The sequence below is a fragment of the Panthera uncia genome, chromosome B4 (genome assembly GCF_023721935.1).
Source record: "Panthera uncia isolate 11264 chromosome B4, Puncia_PCG_1.0, whole genome shotgun sequence".
Lineage (NCBI taxonomy): Eukaryota > Metazoa > Chordata > Mammalia > Carnivora > Felidae > Panthera > Panthera uncia.
This window is the reverse complement of record NC_064809.1, coordinates 115,994,861-116,014,169: the sequence shown is the minus strand read 5'-3', so window position 1 is coordinate 116,014,169 and position 19,309 is coordinate 115,994,861. Positions and strand designations below refer to the sequence as shown.

Here is a 19,309-nt window from a genome sequence, read left to right as displayed (position 1 = left end):
GACTGGATTAACACTAAAAGATGCTCTGTTACAAAGATTTCTGATAGCTAGTAGGTTCATCTTTTTGAAGAGATATCTGAGAAATCTGGAGGCAGATAAAGCCTTCTTTAAAAGAGAACAATAAACATCTGACCCCTCTGGGAAATGGGTATTCAGACATTTCTAATGTTCAACTATTGAAAAAGATATGTAAAAAAGTATTTTAAAAAATTGAAAAGAACATTTCCAAAGGAGATGACATGGGGTTGTGTAGTGGGTTGGATAGTATCCCCCTAAAAGTTATGTCTATCTGGAAGCTGTAAATGGGCCTTATTTGGAAATATCTCTGAATAATTTAATCAATGTGCAAGCAGGTGTAATCAACTTAAGATGAGGTCATACTGAATTAGGGTCGTTACTATATCTAATAAGACTGGTGTCTTTATCAGAAGAGGGGAATTTGGACACAGACACACAGACATAAAGGGAAGATGATTTTATGAGAATGGAGGCAGAAATTGGAGTGAAGTTTCCACACACCACGGAATGCCAAGGATTACAGCAGTCACTATAAACTACAAGAGAAGTCTTCCCTCGAGTCTTCAGAGGAAGTATGATCCTGCTGGCACCTTGATTTCAGACATGTAACTGACATGACTAACAATGCCAGTAGATCTCCTGTCAATTTCTTAAAGCAGCCAAACATACCAGAGTCTGAAAAATACTTTTCTCAAATTGATGAATACAATGCAAAGGTCTGGGCAAAGTATTTTTTAAAATACTTTTTTACATATCTTTCTCAATAGTTGAACATTAGAAATGTCTGAATACCCATTTCCTAGAGGGGTCAGATGTTTATTGTTGTCTTTTAAAGAAGGCTTTATCTGCCTCACAGTTCCTTCAGAACTGTGAGAGGATAAATTTGTTGTTTTAAACCACTCTGTTTGTGCTGATTTGTTACAGAAGCCCTAGGAAACTAACACAGGCTGAAATCTTGAGTACCAGATCATGAGCTCTGCCAGATATGAGCCCCATCTATTCCCTTGAGCCTCTCCAGGCCTCAGTTTTCCTATTTGAAAAAGACTGTGACACCAAAGGTAGGAAAAAACAGTACAAGAAAAGAAAATTACAGACCAGTTTCCCTGATGAACATAGATGCAAAACTCCTCAACAAAATACATGCAAATTGAATTCAACAGCATATTAAAAGGATCACTATGATCCTATGATCACTTGATCACTATGATCAAGTGGGATTCATCCCTAGGATGCAAGAATGGTTCGTTTGCGACAACACAAATGGATATTGAAGGTGTTCTAAGTGAAATAAGTCAGTTACAGAAGGACAAATACTGCGTGATTCTAGTTATATGAGGTATCTTTAAGAGTCAAAAAGATAGAAACAGAAAATAAAATGGTGGCTGCCAGAGGATGGAGGTAGGGTGGAATAGGGAGTTGTTCATTGGGTATAAAGTTACAATTACACAGTGAGTAGGTTGAGATATCTGCTGTGCAACATAATGTCTATACTTAACAGTATGATGTTGTGCACTTAAAAATTGTTAAGAGGGTAGACCTTCAGTTAAGTGTTCTTATACAAAGACAGAACAAAACAAGAGCAAAGGGACACGAGGGAACTTTTGGAGGTGAGAGATACGTCTATTGTATTGATTGTGGTGGTGATATCATGAGTGTATGGAGTATGAATACATCCAAACTCATCAAATTGTATACATGAAATATGAGCAGTTTCTTTTTGTGTATTAATTATTCCTCAATAAAGCTGTAAAAAATTGTCGGTGAATTATACAAATATAATGAAAAATCTTTGACATATGCAAAAAAAGGAAAGAAAGAAAAGGAAAGAAAGGAAGAAAGAAAGAAAGGAAGAAAGAAAGAATAAACGGTGTGTATGGAATACGTCTTTTGCCCTGTTTCATATTTTGCCTACCATCTTACTCTAGATGGAAGTGCCTCAGCTGCCCCACGCATAGCTTACATTTTGGTCCAGAGCTTCTCCGCTACAGCCACATGAGGCCTCACAGGACTCACTACTCATAGGTATTGTAGCCGTGGAAGTGTTACGATGCCAACACCCTACAGAAGAGCTCTTGACCAAAAGGGATAGAATCCAGGCGGGAAATATTTCCCTTCTCAGAGTCTAAGACAGATAATTCTAGGGTGTTTTCTGTGTAGCTCCTCAGAGCTTTCCTCACCTGTTAGAACCCCAGTTGCCCACAGAGTCAATCATCCAGACAACACAACCCTGGGTTTCACTCCCCCTAATCTTCACTCTTTTTCCTTGGTGTGCTTCCCAATTTAAACTGCCTGCACACAAGCCATTATCATATGTTCTGCTTTTTGGAGAACCTAGACTAAGACACTGTGAGAATCATGGCATTGACCTCACAGGTTTGTTTCAAAGATGAACGTTTAAATGTATGTAAAATGCTTGGTCTAGTGCCTGCCCATAGAAAGCACTCAGTAAATGTTAGCCATTTTCCCCATATGAGATAGAATGTTCTGGAAGATGAATTTGAAATGTGCTATCATCAATCTCTCTTTCTAAGTGTTGAGTGGATGCATAACAGTAAAAGTCGTTTGTGGTTTTCAGCTTCAGCTTCCATCTTCATTAACACAAGTGGGGCTGTAATGGTAGAAAACAAGATATCAAATTTCACTCCCCCTTATGACACCCACTTGAAGCTCTGAACCCAAGAACTAAAAGCAAAATAAAACTATTTACCAGCCAGAGGGAAAGGAGAATAACAGCATGTGGCTTGTAAACTTAACAAATGTAATCACAGTAATTGAGCAGCCCAGGAAATAATTTGGCCAGCATAATTATATTACAAATTACATATTGCACAATTAAACAATTGCATTTTGGCCACAAATGGAACTCCAAATATACAATTTATGGTGAAGTGGAGAGGTAATTTAAAATGATAAAAGAATAGCAGGGCCCAGAAATGCATTTACATTTATATCCATATTGGAAGGAATATACCAGGCAAAGTAATAAGGAAAAGGGCCAGTATTTTCAACAGAAAAAAAAAACAAAAACAAAACAAAAATGAGTTGAATGAATTTTGCCAAGTACTACGTAGATGCTTTACCACTATTTGACTTTCTAACGTAGGTAAAACCCAAAAGTCCAGTGCTTTTTTTTTTTTACTAAGGAGAAATTCATGTGTCAGAAGTTCTTAATTTGGGCTATTAAACTGGATTACTAAAGTCCTTAATTTAGTAGGAAATTCCAATACTCAACTATCAAAAACATATTGAGAGAGTTATATCTTATTTTTTTCTTGTCAAATACATTCCTGAAATATGCTGTTTAGAATATGCACAAAAAATTACATTGTCTTTCTCACTCTGCGGTTCACACTTCTTGGGGAATTTGGTTATTTGGTCTGACCCTCGTCAAACATTGACTATAGACCTTCTACCTTCCAGGTTCTATTCTAGGGGGTACAGTGGGGAACTTAGTAGACATAATTCTCTCTTGAAAAGTGTGTTAGATGAGAACAAACAAACTTTAAACAAATTATTACAAATAATTGATTAAATAATTACAAATGTGTAAAAAATTGAGAAGGGTGCAGGGTACCCTACATGCACATAGCAGGGGGTTCTAACAAAGCCTGATGGGGAAATGGAGTAGATCGGGCAGAGGAAACCTGAGGATCTATATTTACATTAAGACGTGAGAATGCCCAAGAAATATAGGACTCACTACTTATTTTATAATTAGTAATGGGTAAGGAAGCCTTTCTGGAATTTTTTGACTGGGGGTCCAAAATTCCAACTCCTGCCATCTAAAGGCAAAAGAGATTGGAGAAAACATTCCTCTGTCAAAAAAGAATCATAAAAAAAAGCAACGTCAGTAATTTGGGGATGAGTTCTATAATACTTGGCTTGTATCCTGCAGGACTGGTGATTTAATATTTCCATTGGATTTTTGATAAATGCGAAAGCATCCAGACTCTCTGTGCTTAATATCTGGAGCTTAAGGGCTGGATATCACCAGGGTTTTTTGAAAATTGACGAAACAATACTCATGTGGTCACCATTTATTGAGTGCTTTACTGTGAGCCAGAGTCTCTGTTGAGAGCTTTGTCCTACTCAGTCTTCACAGCAGGTGAAGACTGTGGTGGGCTCTACTCGTCTTACCTTATTGTGCACATGGGACGATTGGGGTACATATGATAAATAAATGGTTTCAGGATTTCAGATACTGAGTGGCACATCTGGGATTGAAGCCAGTGTCTCTCTGACCCAAATGTCCACTCTATAGCATTTGCTATCAAGCCTTTCACCTGTTTAAAAGAAAAAGGAAAGGAAATAAGAGCAAGTACCTCATCAGGCACTTGCCTCTGCCTTCCCCTCTACCCACCCCAACCAGGCCAAGGTTGTAGTTCACTATTGTCTAAGTCTGGTTTTCAAGGTGTGGTCCTCATGGTCCTCATTGTCATCTGGAAATCTGATAGGAATGGTTGAGCTACTAAATCTGAAACTCTTGGGGTATGACCCAACAATCTAGGTTTTATAAGCCTAGGGGAGTGTAACGCCAGTTAAAATCTGGGAACTGGTGGTATAGACAAATGTGAAAGGCTGTGAAGGTCCTTATGTTTGTTTGGGGTCTGACAATCTCAGATGACAAGGTGCATCTCATTCTTTTCCTTATGCCGGGACAGCCAAAATCAGATGACCTCATTAAGAAACTTCCCTGGCCCCCTCAAAAGTCCTGGCTTTGTTTGTATTTGAGCGTGTATACCTTAATTGGAAAATGTGGGAGACTGAAATTAGAATGTGAAAACCTGATTGTATCCTGGGAGATGTAGATTTTCCAGGTGAACTTAATGAAGAAACTTTTCCCCCAAGATAGAGCGGGAGCGACACCACAGGGAGGAAGTAACTAATAAAAACAAAGGAAATCAAAAACCCCAGGGAAAAGGAAAATATTAGATAGGTGGAATTAGATCTATCTCATTAAAAGGAAAATGAAATTGGGACGCCTAGGTGGCTCAGTTGGTTTAGCCTCTGACTTCGGCTCAGGCCATGATCTCACAGTTTATGGGTTTGAGCCCCACATTGGGCTCTGTGCTGACAGCTTGGAACTTGGAGCCTGCTTCAGATTCTGCGTCTCCCTCTCTCTCTGATCCTCCCCTGCTTGTACTCTGTCTCTCTCTCAAAAGTAAATAAACATTAAAAAATTAAAAAAAAAGAAAGGAAAATGACATTGGTGTGAGACGGGAAGCTACCGGTCAAGTGAAATGACCTGAGTTATGTTTTTTAGGTTAGTTTTTTTCTCTTCAGGTAAAAACTGCCCTGACACTTACCTTTAAATGACATACAGCTCATATTAAAGAGAAAGAATGGCCTAAGGATAGGTTCTGTGGGTCACCTATCCTGACACAGGGAAGGTAGTAATCAAGTACATTTGGAACATGATGCATACCCTCTCTTCATCTCGGGGGTTTTGGTGTACATTAAGCATTCTCTCAGCAGATAACCTCTGCTTCAATAAGTGTTTCTCAATATTATTTGATCTTAGAACAATTTATAACAGTATCTATTAACAGCCTGAGAACTCACTGATCTAAAGTCTTCAAGTACCAAATGATCCATTGAGGCCAGTGGGGCCAAGTTTGTGACAATCTTTAGTATTCAACTCATAAATTGATCGTCGTGATTGGTGCTGTTCTGGCTTATTATGTATAGAATAGACAGTGGGCTTCAGGTGTGGTAAATGAAATATGAATTGGGTTTCCTAGGCAAAAGCACTGAGATGGATATTGAGGAAATGATGCGATTAGAAGTTTTTCTTAACACTTTCATGCTGGGTTGAAAGTCCATCTGCTAGACACCCCTGCTGGATGAAATTCTCATAGGTGGTTTGCTGGTCCACGTTGGAAAATATTTCGTGATAGATACCTTTCTCTGCATTTTCTCTTTTGCAATGTCCAATTTGGAGATGGAGGTAATAAGACCCAGGCTTGACTAACGAGCTTTGGGGAAAACAATGTTCCTGGAGGCAGCAAACAGGACTAGGAGAATAGTAAACTTGGTCCCAGCCTCTTGGTTCTCGGCAATGAGGTTTTCAATCATAACCTGCATCCTGCTCATTTGCTGAGTCAACTTTGCTAAAGGGCTTAATCTGGTGTGAGATACTCCATGGCCACGTCCCTGCTAACCTCTTCAGACTTACTTCTCACAACTCACCACCTCCCATGACACCTAACTTCTTCAATCCCTCAAATATACCATGTTCTCCTTCTCTTTCCCCTGGCCTTATTCCTTCAGCTGCAAACCCTCTCACTTCCTAGCTAACCCCCAGTCCTCTTTCTTTCCCATTTTTATTGAGATGGTAGTTGATATTCAGCACAATACTTTGACTTACATGTATTGTGAAGTGATTACCACAATAAGGTTAGTTAACCTCCATCACCTTGTAAGATACAATTTTAAAGAAAGAAAAAAAGCGTATTCTCCTTATAGATGAGAATTCCTAGGATTTGCTGTTTTAACAACTTTCATATATATCATACAGCAGCCTCATCCTCTTTCACATCTCAGTTTAGATATCACTTCCCCTAGGAAGTCTTTTATATTTGTTGGGGTTTTTTTTTGGTTGCAAGTGGTAGAAGTCAAATCTGTCTTTAAGCAGGAAAGGTTATTACATGGCTCATAAAATGTTGGAGCATTGGCTTGACTTTGGAACCTGAATGGACTGGAAGTGCACCTGCCGCCAGCATTGATGCTAAATCTGATTCAAGAACCCGACTTTCCAACCAGCGTACCTGCTAAGGCTTGGGTGCCTTGAAGGCCAAATGGTTCCACTGGGGGCCTTCGTATTCATCTTTCTCATATATAAATCAAAATCTCTCAGAGATGAGTCTGATCAGTGTAGCCCAGGGAACACACCTGTGCCCCAGTTACAAAAGAGGCTGGGGTGGCAAGTTTTCTGGTTCCTGTCTTAGGGAAAAGGGATGCATAGGGCTGAAAATTTCCCAAGGATTAAAAAAGGGATCAGAGATGCAGGGCTAACAGCCAACATGACAAATGTTCACCACCTATTTACTGATTTTGTAACTCTGGGTTAGGTGCCCTTCAAAGCACTACACATCCCCATCTTGGCATCTTACTCACAGTTCCATGTTGTAACCAGCTCTTCATTATTTTATAACTTTCCCCAGACTGTCTGTGAGAGAAAGGACTGCTTGTTGTCCACTTCTTTTTATTCACAGTTAAATTCCCAGTCCCTAGCTTCTATTGCTCTGCACATAGTAAGTGCTCAATAAAGATCTGTTGAGAGAATACATTTGGCTCAAGTAGTCTGGACTTCCTAAAGCTGGCATCCAAGGAACTTTCATCTTATAGCTGCTGTATTTTTTCCCTTTATGATTTAAGCCCAACCTTGCTTCTCATTTTTCTCAGCTTTATTGAGGCATAATTGACAGACAACATTGTGTAAGGTTAAAGTGTACAGCATGGTGATTTCGTATACGTATGTATTGTGAAATGATAACCACAGTGAGGTTAGTTAACACATTCATTACCTCATGTAGTTACCTTTTTTCCCCAGTGGCGAGAACATTTAAAATCTACTCTCTTAGCAAATTCCAAATATATAACACGATATTGCTAACTATAGTCAGCATGCTATCCATTAGAACCCCAGAACTTATTTGTCTTACAACTGGAAGTTTGTACTCTTTGATCAACAACTCCTCATTTTCCTTGGCTCTCAGTCCTTGGTAACCACCATTCTACTCTCTGTTTCTATAAGTTAGATTTCTGTAAGTAGATTCCACATATAAGTGAGACCATGCAGTATTTTTCTTATTCTGTCTGACTTATTTCACTTAGCACAGTGCCCTCAGAAGTCATTCATGTTGTTGCAAATGTCAGTATTTCTTTGCTTTTAATGGCTGAATTTTATTCCATTGCATATTTATATATACCACATATACATTCATCTAACATCAGACACTTAGGTTATTTCCATGTCTTGGCTATTATGAATAATGCTGTGATGGGAGAACTATTTCTTTGAGATAGTGTTTTTGTTTTCTTCACATATATACCCAGAAGTGGAATTGCTGAACCAGCCTTACTTTTTAGCTTGTTCCCAATTCTATCATTAGGTCAAGGAAAATTACCCTGAGCGCCAACCTTTTTGCTGAACTGGAAATCTATAAGCTTTTGCCAGCTTTTTATTACTTCAAACTCTTCTCTTGTACCCTCAACCTTTGAATGGAATTGCATTCCCAACCAGGAGGATGACTCAGGAGCAAGGCATTCCCACCTGCTTAACTCCCACATTGTTCTAGACTGCTTCTCTTGTATATGTCATTCCAGTGCTGTTTTGCCTTTCACATTTGGATAGGCCTGAAAGTTGAGTTTACTCCATTAGTTCTAGGACTCCCAGTTCCAATTTTCTACTAGCCCAGCACAGAGGGCCTAGCGTTCCTTAGAGTCAAGCCCAAATGAGGGTGGATGGGTGGAAGAATACAACATCCCATTTGGCCTATTTGTATTTGAATTAGGGTGGAATAGCCCAGTGAAAATGCCAAGTGGGCATATACTGATCTTGAGCTCACGGATGAAGTCATAGCCAGAGCTGAGAATTTCAGAATTATCAGAAAAGCAGAGTGGCTAGAGTATGAAAGAATCCAAAGAGCTAATGTAGAATGGGAAGAGAGGCAAAGACCAAATTCTCAGTCTGTTTGCAAGACAGGGGGAAGAGCCTGTTCAGATGAAGAAATCAAGAGCATGAAATATGGAAGAAATAAATGATTAAGTTTGTGGGGAGATAGGAGAGATTAGGTAAAGAATACAACCGAAGGGATTTTCTTAGAAAGAAGGGTGGAAATATCCTTGAAATGAAAGGAAAATAAGCAAAGAGTGAAGGTCCAGAGATATAATGAAGTGAGAGTGGGAGGGGTCCTAAAGGAGTAGCATGGCTGAAAGCTTTTATTCTTTCAGATCTGCTGAGAGTTGTGTGACTGAGATGTCCTTAAGGCCTTGAAAAGAATGGAGATGGTCTGAAAGAGCTGCTATAGGGAATGGGAAGGGGCTGTTTAGGGATGCAGTAAAGTATCAGGATCTAACAGAAGTGGAATGATGTGAGTTTTAGTGGCTGCCATCACTACTTTTCTTTGAGGTAATAGCAAATTATTCAAATTAAAATCCTCCTGAAATTCATAATATTTTAAGTTGTGGTTATAGTTTAAAGATAGCAAAAAATGAAATATACTTAATAAGATCTCAAATTAATTTCCAGTGACTCACATTCCAAGTTTTCTTGAGAAACGTTAAGTGTGATATATCTCAAAACAATAAGGCTGGAAATAGAACTAGTAGTTATTGAATATCTCTGGCATACCAGACCCTGGGGTAGGCGCTTTATATGTGTTGTCTTGTTGAACTTTCACAGCATCCTTTAGAGGAAGCAACTAATACCTCCATTATGACATGCAGAAAATGAAATATAAAAGGGCATTCTAGTCCAGGCCACTCATCTAGCAAGTGGAAGAGAGAGGATTTGAACCTAAGTCTTGGAATGCCAAAGCTTGGACTCTTTTCACTTCTTCATGTTGTGAGATGATTATTAGGTCTCACTGAAGAATCACTTTTCTTTCATTATATCCATATTGCCTTCTAGGTAATCCCTGATTTTGTGAAACAAAAAAAAGTTTGATAGAATACATGGTTTAATCTGCTATTCCTCAGAGTCCAAGCATAATAGACAGTAGAGGAAAAGATAGATGAAGGAGAATTTTAGAATAATTTCCAGAGATGCCATTGGGAAATTCTTACTTTCTTCTTAAATATGCCAGAAGATTTCAAGCCTTGAAGTGGATTCTAAATGAGAAATGAGAAAGATAAAGTTAGAAAAAGAGGCTTCAACTAGAATCATATTTAGTCTATTTGATATTTCTGGATCCTGTATTGGTCTCATCTAGATTGCTTTCTCACATTACTTAGTTTCTCCCTAGCAAACCAAAAGTAAAACCTGGAGTAGAAATGAACTCTTCATAAAACTAATGTCAAATTAGTAGAGTTACTAAAGTTAAAAGCAAATGTGATCATAAAATCCAAAGGAATGTGGCAAAATTACTGGATAAAAGATTAAAATATAAAAATCAATTACATTTTTATAGTAGAGCACATAAAAACATTAAAATAATCTAAAAATTATTATTTACATTAGGTGTTAAAAGTATCAAACACTTAAGAATGCATTTACCAAAAGAAATGTAAAACTTCTACACTGAAAACTTTAAAATTACCGCATAGCTGAGAAACATTAAAGCCTTCTTAAATAAATGGAGAGGGTACCATGTTTACAGATAATAATATTTTTATGATGCAACTGTCCTCAAGTTGATCTATAGATACAATGGAATCCTGATTAAAATCCAGTAGATTAGTTATTTTTGGGCTAGAAATTGACAAGTGGATTCTAATCTTTATATATATATAATATATATAATATATATATATAAAGATTAGAATATATGTTATATATATGTGTTATATATGTGTGTGTTTTATATATATGTATACATTTGTATACATGTACATATATATATATACATTTACATGGAAATGTGAAGAACCTAGGACAACCAAGAACAAAGTTAGGGTATTTATACTACTATATATCATTCATATATTAATGTATCATCATAAACTGATATATCACCCATAAAACTGATATATCACCCATAAACTGATGATGTAGCCTTTTGGGTTCCAGTTTTATGGGGAAAAGACTGCCTATTAGATTTTTCATCTTGGGCAGGCCTACGTTGGTTTTTTTTTTAACTTTTCCATGCATCATATCAACCATGAAAATTGTACTTTAAAGTTATTCTGTTAGGCAAAGTACCTAAACATTAAATTAAGTTTCAGTGCTTTTAATTTTTCAGAAATCCTACTTTCTCTCAGTCCTTGAATTTTATTATCTGATTATTGATATTGTTTTTAAGAAAAAATTTAAATTCGGAAATTTTAGTTATTTTTCAGCAAAAGAATTTATCAAGGTGCCCAGATAACCTTATTGTTAGAAATGGAAGTCCCCTGCACATGTTAAGTTTGAGACACATTTGAGAAACCCAAGAAAAGATAATAGAAAATTTGTTTTGTGAGTCTAAAGTCAAGGAAGAGGTCTATACTAGAGACATAAATTTGGAAGTTGTTGGTGTAAAGATAGTATTTAAAGTCGTAAGTTTGATGAGATCCACAAAAGAGTGGGTATAGGTGGAGAAATGGTCTAAGGACTCCTGGACACATAAAAGTTTAGAGATTGGGTAGATGAGGAACCAGTAAAGACTAAGACACATTAGTGAACAGGAGGAGGAAACTGGGAAGGTGTGGACTGCTGGAAATTAAGTAAAGAAAGAGTTTCAAGGAGGACAGAATGGTCAAATGTACCAAATGATGCTGAAAGATCAGTTACAATGAGGAGCTAAGGTGAATAAAACTCATTGGGCTCTTTGGCCTCAGTAATCTGGAAGCCAATGACCTTGAGTAGAATATTTTTGGTGGAGTGCAGGCAGCAAAGCCTGATTTGAATGGGTTGAAGGCATGACAGAAAGAGAGGAAATTGGAGCCAGCATCTACCAATAAGTTTTTATACAAATAGATATAGACAGAGAAATGGGGAAATAGTTCTAGGACAGGTAGAGTTAGGTCTTTTGGAAGCCAAGAAAAATTATAGCATTCTTGTACATTTGCAAAAATGACCCAATAAAGAGAAAAAGTTGATGATACAGCAGAGACAGAAACAAATTTCTGGAGTGATGTTTTTGAGTAGGCAAGGTAGATGGGATTTCATGCACAAGTGGATAGGCTGGCCTTAGGGAAGAATATGGGCAGAGCATACTCAGAAGATAAAAGAAACTTTCTGAGCACATATGTGAGTGGGTGTATAGTTGTAGTGGTATGAGCTCATAGGAATCAAACCTTCTGATTTTTTTTAGTAAAAGATAAAACATGTTTATCAACTGAGAATGAGAATGAGAATGAGCAGATATTAGAACTTGGAAGAAATAGAAGGAGGCTTCTAATAGTAATGGTGGAGAGTGAATGAATATGGGGCTGCCAGGTAGCTCTAAGGCCACTTGGGGGGGGGAGATTATGAATTTAAAGTGAAATCAGCCAGTATGATTGTGTTTTTCTTTAGGTCTGTTCAGCTGTGCATGTGTGCAGTATGGAGCAAGCAGAAAATTGTACTTAGGCAGAGCTGGGGTTGTGCCAGGTGTGGGGATGAAGTCAGAACATGACAAAAGAGAGCTGTGTGGAAGGGAGTGATGTCTCTGATTCCTGGAGATGTTAAGCAAGATAAGAAAAACCTGAAGATGCTGAAATACAGTGAAAGGAAGGTAAGGACTTCAGATTGTCAGAGCAGATGGGTTGAAGAATTGTTGTAGTTGGAAGACTACAGGGAATGTGCTGGAAAGATAGGAAGTGGTATAACAGAGGGGGTACTAAAATTGAATTTACAGGGAGTGGTTGCAACTTTTGGTGATGAGAAGGCATTATCATGGCAATGAATGTCAAAGGTAAGGTGAGGACAAGATCATCAGAAGAAAAGAGGTCCAGGAGTGAGAGACCAATGTATTGGAAGGATAATGTACATCAACGGTCAACAAACCATAGCCTCATCTGGCCTGTTGCAAGGTTTCATATGGCCCTGGCATATGAATCTGGATCTGGATAGCATTGTGAGCCACAGAGATGAATTGGTGCTTCCCTTCACTGTGTTTACCTCCACTCCCAGCACCAACCCATCCAGCATGGTGGCCACACTTCATTGCTGCTCAAGAGTCATGCTTGGCAACTGCCGGGTACCAAGTTGTGGAATCACCTCTGGCCTTCTGCCCAAACTGAAATGGTTGGGCTTTCCAGGAGGAAGCAGTGTTCTGAGATCAGGGTCACTGAAGCAGAGGGTGAAACTGACTATGATGGCAGCCACAGACAGATGGGGTGGGAGGAACAGGACAGGAGTTTTCTGCTTTGTTATGTAAGTACCTACATAATATTCTTGCTTTTGTCCCTTGGCCAACAAAGTCTAAAATATTTCCAACTGGCCAGGCTCTGATCTGCAGAACTGAGCAAGAATTGGGATAAATTAGTATTGGAGAGAATGACAGTGAGATAGGAGCAAAAATCCTCAAAAAAATTAGAGAAAATGGATTAAGGGATATTAGTTGACTGTACTGAGGAGGTTAGTGGATGGAACAGTCTGATGACATGAGATTAAAACCTGGGTCCTGGCTTCCCCACTTTTTTAATATTCTTAGAAAGCCTGGAGTGAGAATGACCAAGGAATGGCAAAGGTTGTTACTAGGAATAAAAATACAGTTTCAAGCGGGCTTTAAAAAGTCATCATCTTACCATTATCATTATGGAACTATAAATGGTTATTGTGCTGAAGTAGAATTTAATAGACTCTTGAAAACTTATAAAAAGGTTAAGTATATAATCAATAGTGAACCATCATTATAGAAATTTCAGCAAGTTTTAATGCAGTTCTGAAACCCAACTTTCCTATGAAACTATTCTAAGTGTCCTTGGTTTCAACTCTAATGTCTTCCTCAGAAGTAAACTTTCCATGCAAATTATTTATTGCCTGAAGAAACAGGGTCCACAGGAAGCTAAAATTAGAACTACCATCCTAGGAATTGTTATTGAATATTTCAAACAGCTGATGTTCTCTTCCATCACAGTCATAGCAAGGTACATAGAGGAACAATGGAATCATTTTTAATGGATGGGTACTTTTATACGCTCCTCTTTCTTTTTGAAAATTATCTTCGAGGGCTGAATTACACCAGTGATAGGCAGCATGAAATGATGAAAAGCACCAAATTTAAGTCTGGATTCCTAATCCACCATTTCCCAGCGGTGTGGTTTTGCACAAAGGACTCACCCTCTTTGGTCCAAAGTTTCCAAGACTGTAAAATGGGAATAATATTATTATTAAAGCACATTGGAGTATTGTGAAGGATAAATGAAATGTGTGTGCAAGTTTTTAGCTCTATCTGGCATATGAAGTAAGCCTAAATCTGAACTAGCAAGATGTTTCATTGATCCTCAGACAACATTCTTCCAGGGTCATGACTTTTTAAAAAGAGTTTATAGTTTTGTGGAAAAGAGGCATTTTCTTAGAATATTTCAAATGACTATTATGTGCTATTTAAGCCATAAAGTAGCAAAATTAATGAGTATCTCTAAGAGAGAATACAAAATGTTATGTATACAAACTTAGGTCTCCATACTCATTTATTGTATATAATAGGCCAGAGAGCCAAAACTCCAAAAAAGAGTGCTGGTAGCTAAGGCCTACTGGGGAATCCATGTTCTACTTAAGAGCAGCCAGATGTTTACAACAATATGTTCTCTCCTCCCCTAAATCATCAGATTTAGCTAGTGGGCCAAAATTTTGTGGCTATGTGTAGACTGTGAGATCTGTGCATAGGCCTTCGGTGTTATTGAATGAAATCTCCAGACCTTTATGAATATCCTCCTAATTTTGTTGATATGCACCAACTTCTATTGCTGATAGCTAACTACCTGCATTTTTAACTTTCACTAAAGTTTGATCTTTCACTGTATGGCCATTTGTCATAAAGAAACAAGGATTCTGTCACCTCCTGGGAATTTTGCATACCTCAATAATGAGCTGAGAATAGCAAAGACCCATTGAGATATAATCCAGGGATTAGGTCTACTTCCTAGCTAAGTAGTTTGTTCTCATAAGCTAACTTCACAATCACCCGAGACTCAAATTTCTGCCTCAGCAAAATAAAGATTGACTGTAGTATGGCACAAATTTTGGAATCCCTGGCTATAGTCATAGGACATGGTTCAAATCCTGGTTTGACTGAATTGCTTAACTTCTCCAAACTTTGTTTGTTTGTTTGTTTGTTTTTCCTGGGAGTTTTAGATTGACCAGGCCGGTGAAGAGTAGTAGTAGTAGACAGAGAGGATGAGAGGTCATGGGGATGAGAGGTCATGGTGAGTGGTAAGCCTTGTCTAGGGGAAATTAACAAGAAAAACAACATTGTCAATGCAAAAAGCAAGAGTGGAGTTGAAACTTGAAAAACCACAGAGGTCAAGAGCCTCCAGAAATGGAGTAGGGAGAGGGTAGGAGTGAGGTGAAGCAAAGCAAGAGGTGCCAGGCATTTCCCAGGAAGCAGACGCTGTTCTGTAATGCTTGGTTTTATCACATGCTAAGTGTTTTCTGATTTGAATCTCAGTGGCCCTGGTTTAAAGCAGAAATCGCAAACTGGCGGCCCACAGATCAAATTCAGCCCACACACCAAGGTAATAATGATAAGAAAATGTGTACTAACATTTAGTACACATGAGATTTGGTCTAAGTATTTTACACTTACTAGCTCATGGAAACTGCTAAATAAGCCCGGGGATGGATACCATTAGTATCCTCAGTTTCCAGATGTGGGAACTGGGTTAACAACCAGTTAACTTGTAGCATTGGGCTTTAAATCTAGGTAGACTGGTTCCAGAGTCTATACACTTACCCATCATCCTATCAAAGGGGCCATGTCCTAATATTAGGGAGAACACACTCAGGGCTTGCAGAAAAAGCCTATACTCTGGGCTGCTGAGGGAATAGTCACTTAAAACCAGCTTCCATGCAAAACAAACAAACAAAAAACAAAAACAGCTTCTGCCCTTTGGCTACTTTCTTTATACATATCTTGGTCTTGTTCTCCCACCATTTTCTTGAGCATCTTTTCATCTGTCTTAACTGTCATCAACATATCATCTTAACAGATTACTTTAAAATAATATGTTTAGCATATTACCTTAACATGTGTATGCTTTTCTTAGCTAACATGTATTTTGCCCACCCAATGTTTTGAAAACATTGAAAGTAGCTGACAACATTTTAAATTTGAGAGGTTTCACATAAAAATCCTGATTTCTGGCTTTTCGCAAGAAATTGGAGGACCGGGGGAGTTTGGGATGGTGTTCATGCTGATGACTGTCATGGTGTCTGGCAGAACAGGTGCCACTCTGCAGAGTCCTGTGGTCCTCACCCACCTTTGCTACATTCATTTATGTCACTTGCCTTTCCTCAATAGAACTTTGTGATCCCTGGTTTAAAGGTCCCAGGTGGGCTGATAGCACCAAGTATAGCAGAGTGATGTCAAGATCATACAAAAAGACATGTAGGAAACAATTGAATTTATTTATTTATTTATTTTTAAATGTTTATTTATATACTTTGAGAGAGAGCGTGTGTGCTCAAGCGAAGTAGGGGCAGAGAGAAAGGGAGAGAGAGAATCCCAAGCAGCCTCTGCCCTGTCAGTGCAGAGCCTGATGCAGAGCTTGATCTCATGACTGTGAGATCATGACTTGAGCTAATATCAAGAGTCAGATGCTTAACCAACTGAGCCACCCAGGCACCCTAAAACAATTGAATTTAAAATACAAAAGTGATAACCAATTGAAACTAAACCAATTGAACTAAACCAATTTAACCAATTGAAACTAAACTCCCCAGCTACGTACATCTATTTGTATGATTTTAGAGCTTGAATTTTATAACTAATGGCTAACATCTAGTTAACCCTTTCCGGTGACCGAGAATGCTATGCATTGACTAAATTGGTTCACTTTATGCCAGCACACATAATAATAAGGCTATGTTGTCCAGGCCCTTGGCATCTAAGTAGGATCTTAAGACTGGTTCTGGGGAGAGTGATGCATGTCATTATGAAGCCTAGCCCTTAAGAAAGCCTTCCAGATATTATTATCCTCTTTCTTCCCCTTCCATGGAATCTTGGATACCACGAGCTAAAGATGATGGCATTACAAGATAGAAGGATTTAGATCACAGTGTCGTTACCTGCGGAACTGCCAGCTGGCATGGACCATCTGCATTGGAGAAATTGTCTTCTATTTTGTTGGGCCAGGGGGACTGAGGTTGGCTTGTTACTGTAGCTACTGTAATTACCATGGCTAATAGTCTTAATATTACTCTGTTTAAAGAAACTCAGTTCTCACAGCTACCTTGTAAATTCTCTGCTATCCCATTTTGCAAATGAGGGAATGGAGGCATGGAGAAATTAGTAACTTGACCCAGGTTACAGGACTAATCAATAGCAGAGTGAGGATTTGAACATAGCTTCAAAGTCTCACCATTGTCCATACTGCCTCTCAGCAAATTGCTACTGAGCATGTGTGAAGCAAGGTTCTCGGAATCCAAAGTCCATAAACACACACCGTCCCTATACTTAAGGACTCACAGTATAACAGTGGAAGTAACCTCATAAACAGATTAGGTAATCTGACATGCTTGTTGAGTGATTATGTGTCAGACACTGTGGTAGGGGACGAAGTTCATCTGTTGTGAAAGTCGGTAGAGGGTAGATCAGGATGGAGACATAGAGGAGGGAGAAAACCACTTCACATAAGAAAGGCAGGGGACATCTCAGGGGAGACAGCAGTCTGCTTGGCTCCAAAGTGCTGCTTAGGATTTTGCCAGGGTTTGAATAATTCCAGAGGCTCGATAAGCATGTCCTATTTCTCAAGTACACACGGCCTGAAGCCCTTTCCTCTCTGACTTATGAGCTTTTTCTTTATCCAGTGAAGTGATCATCACTGCTTAGTTATTTTAGGAACAGGAGCAGAGAACAATTAAAAAATCATCAATTACTGTAAATAAACTTGGCAGTCAATATCCCTCATGATACCATAAACCCATGCAAGCTATTGACTCACTAACAGGTGAATAATTCTCCAGGATCAATGATGACAATAATGCTTTGCTAAATTTAGAACCATCAAAATAAACATACAAGTACATAGGGTCAAAACAATTCTTCATATCCACAAGGGAAATTTTCATCAAGTTAATGTGCCATGATAAAGCAAAAACAAGTGGGAAAAAAAAATCCACTTCTCCTTGAATGTACTTTTTTTTTGCCTGCAGAGGATTCTAGAATTATTTTCTTTGTTCCTAAACTTTATGACATTCCACACAGCAGTGATATTAGCTTAGAAAAATGATGACTAGTCAGCATCCACATGGAGGCACTCTTTTTAAGATATTTGTGAAAGAGTTCCATAACCTTTAGCATCCCATGGCTTCAGCTTGGTTATTGCAGTGGTTATTTGTAATCCTTAGTGTTTGCTGTTTTCCTCATGTTATATAGGTCATCATGGCATTTTGCATGCTCTCCATCTGCAATGTATAGTGGTTGGAACTGTTTTTTAACAGTGGGGTTTATAGCAAGCTGAAATTTTATACGATCTAATATATTCTAATGCTTATTACCATATATATTTATGTACATGGGTACATGGAGCTATGTGCTGAAATTAAGAGTGAGTCCAGAGAGTCCGGAGTTCTAATCCTGTCTCTGCCTGGCTCTGCACTTGGCCAAACTCCTTTACCTCTCTGAGCCTCTATTTCCGCATCTATTAAATGGAGTTAATGGGAGAATCTTTCTCATACGATGGAAGAGTTTAAATGAATGGAGGAAATGTAGATAGGGGTAAGCAGAATAAATAAAAAGGAAAGGCACTCAGGGTTGGGTTGAGAGAAAAAAAAAGACTCATGCCATTTCCTTGCTCATGGCCTTACATAATTTTCCTTCACCTACGATATAAATACTAAAGTCTGAATTCCTTAACTGAACTTCAATATCCTGTATATTTCTTACTCCTTTCTAACTTTATCTTCCCATAGTAGTCTGTGCTTAGATTACGAAGACCTAAGTTCTAGCCCAGCATTTCCCATTTATCAGCTGTGTGGTTTGAACAGGTTGCTGAACCTCTCTGAACCTTAGTTTTCCCAACTGAAAAATGTAGATGACAATGATCTTATAGGTAGTAGTGACAGTTGGATGAAACACTCAGCATAGAACCCCACGTATCATATCCACCCAGTAAACTATTCTCCTTCCTCTTTGCTTGTATGAAAAGTCCTCTATAAACTGTAAGTCATTTGGAAGAGTTATGTATCATCGTCATTCTGACAGAGCAGCTGGCCCGAGCCACACTCTATTTATGCAGCTTCAGAGACATTGTATAAATACATAAATGCCTAGGTAGAATGCAGACGCATCTCACTTCCTAGTGACAGAGTCTGCAGCTGCCAGTAAAAGATGACTCTAGTGGGATACCCATGAGAAAGATGCGATTACAAGACTTAATTAGGACAAAGGGTATGGAACAGAGAAGATTAAAAACCCCATCCAGTAGGACATTGCAAATTGGCCAGAAAGTATAGCGGGAAAAAAACGAAAAAGAAAATTGTGTCTGGGACAGGTTTTCC

The 19,309-nt window shown here is 38.4% G+C and overlaps 1 long non-coding RNA gene across 6 annotated transcripts in view; it reads left to right on the top strand.

The window, feature by feature from the left end:
* The window catches only part of LOC125919446 (uncharacterized), a 101,199-nt gene that overhangs the window by 47,491 nt on the left and 34,399 nt on the right, over window positions 1-19,309 (top strand). For 3 of the 6 annotated variants that reach the window (XR_007456788.1, XR_007456783.1, XR_007456786.1), the window contains one exon: window positions 8,974-9,151. The exons of 1 other annotated variant lie outside the window; for it this stretch is intronic. This is a non-coding gene — a long non-coding RNA (uncharacterized LOC125919446). Of the gene's footprint in view, window positions 1-8,973; window positions 9,152-12,178; window positions 12,378-19,309 lie in introns of all 6 variants that reach the window. 2 more of the 6 variants (XR_007456784.1, XR_007456785.1) reach the window with 2 other exon arrangements.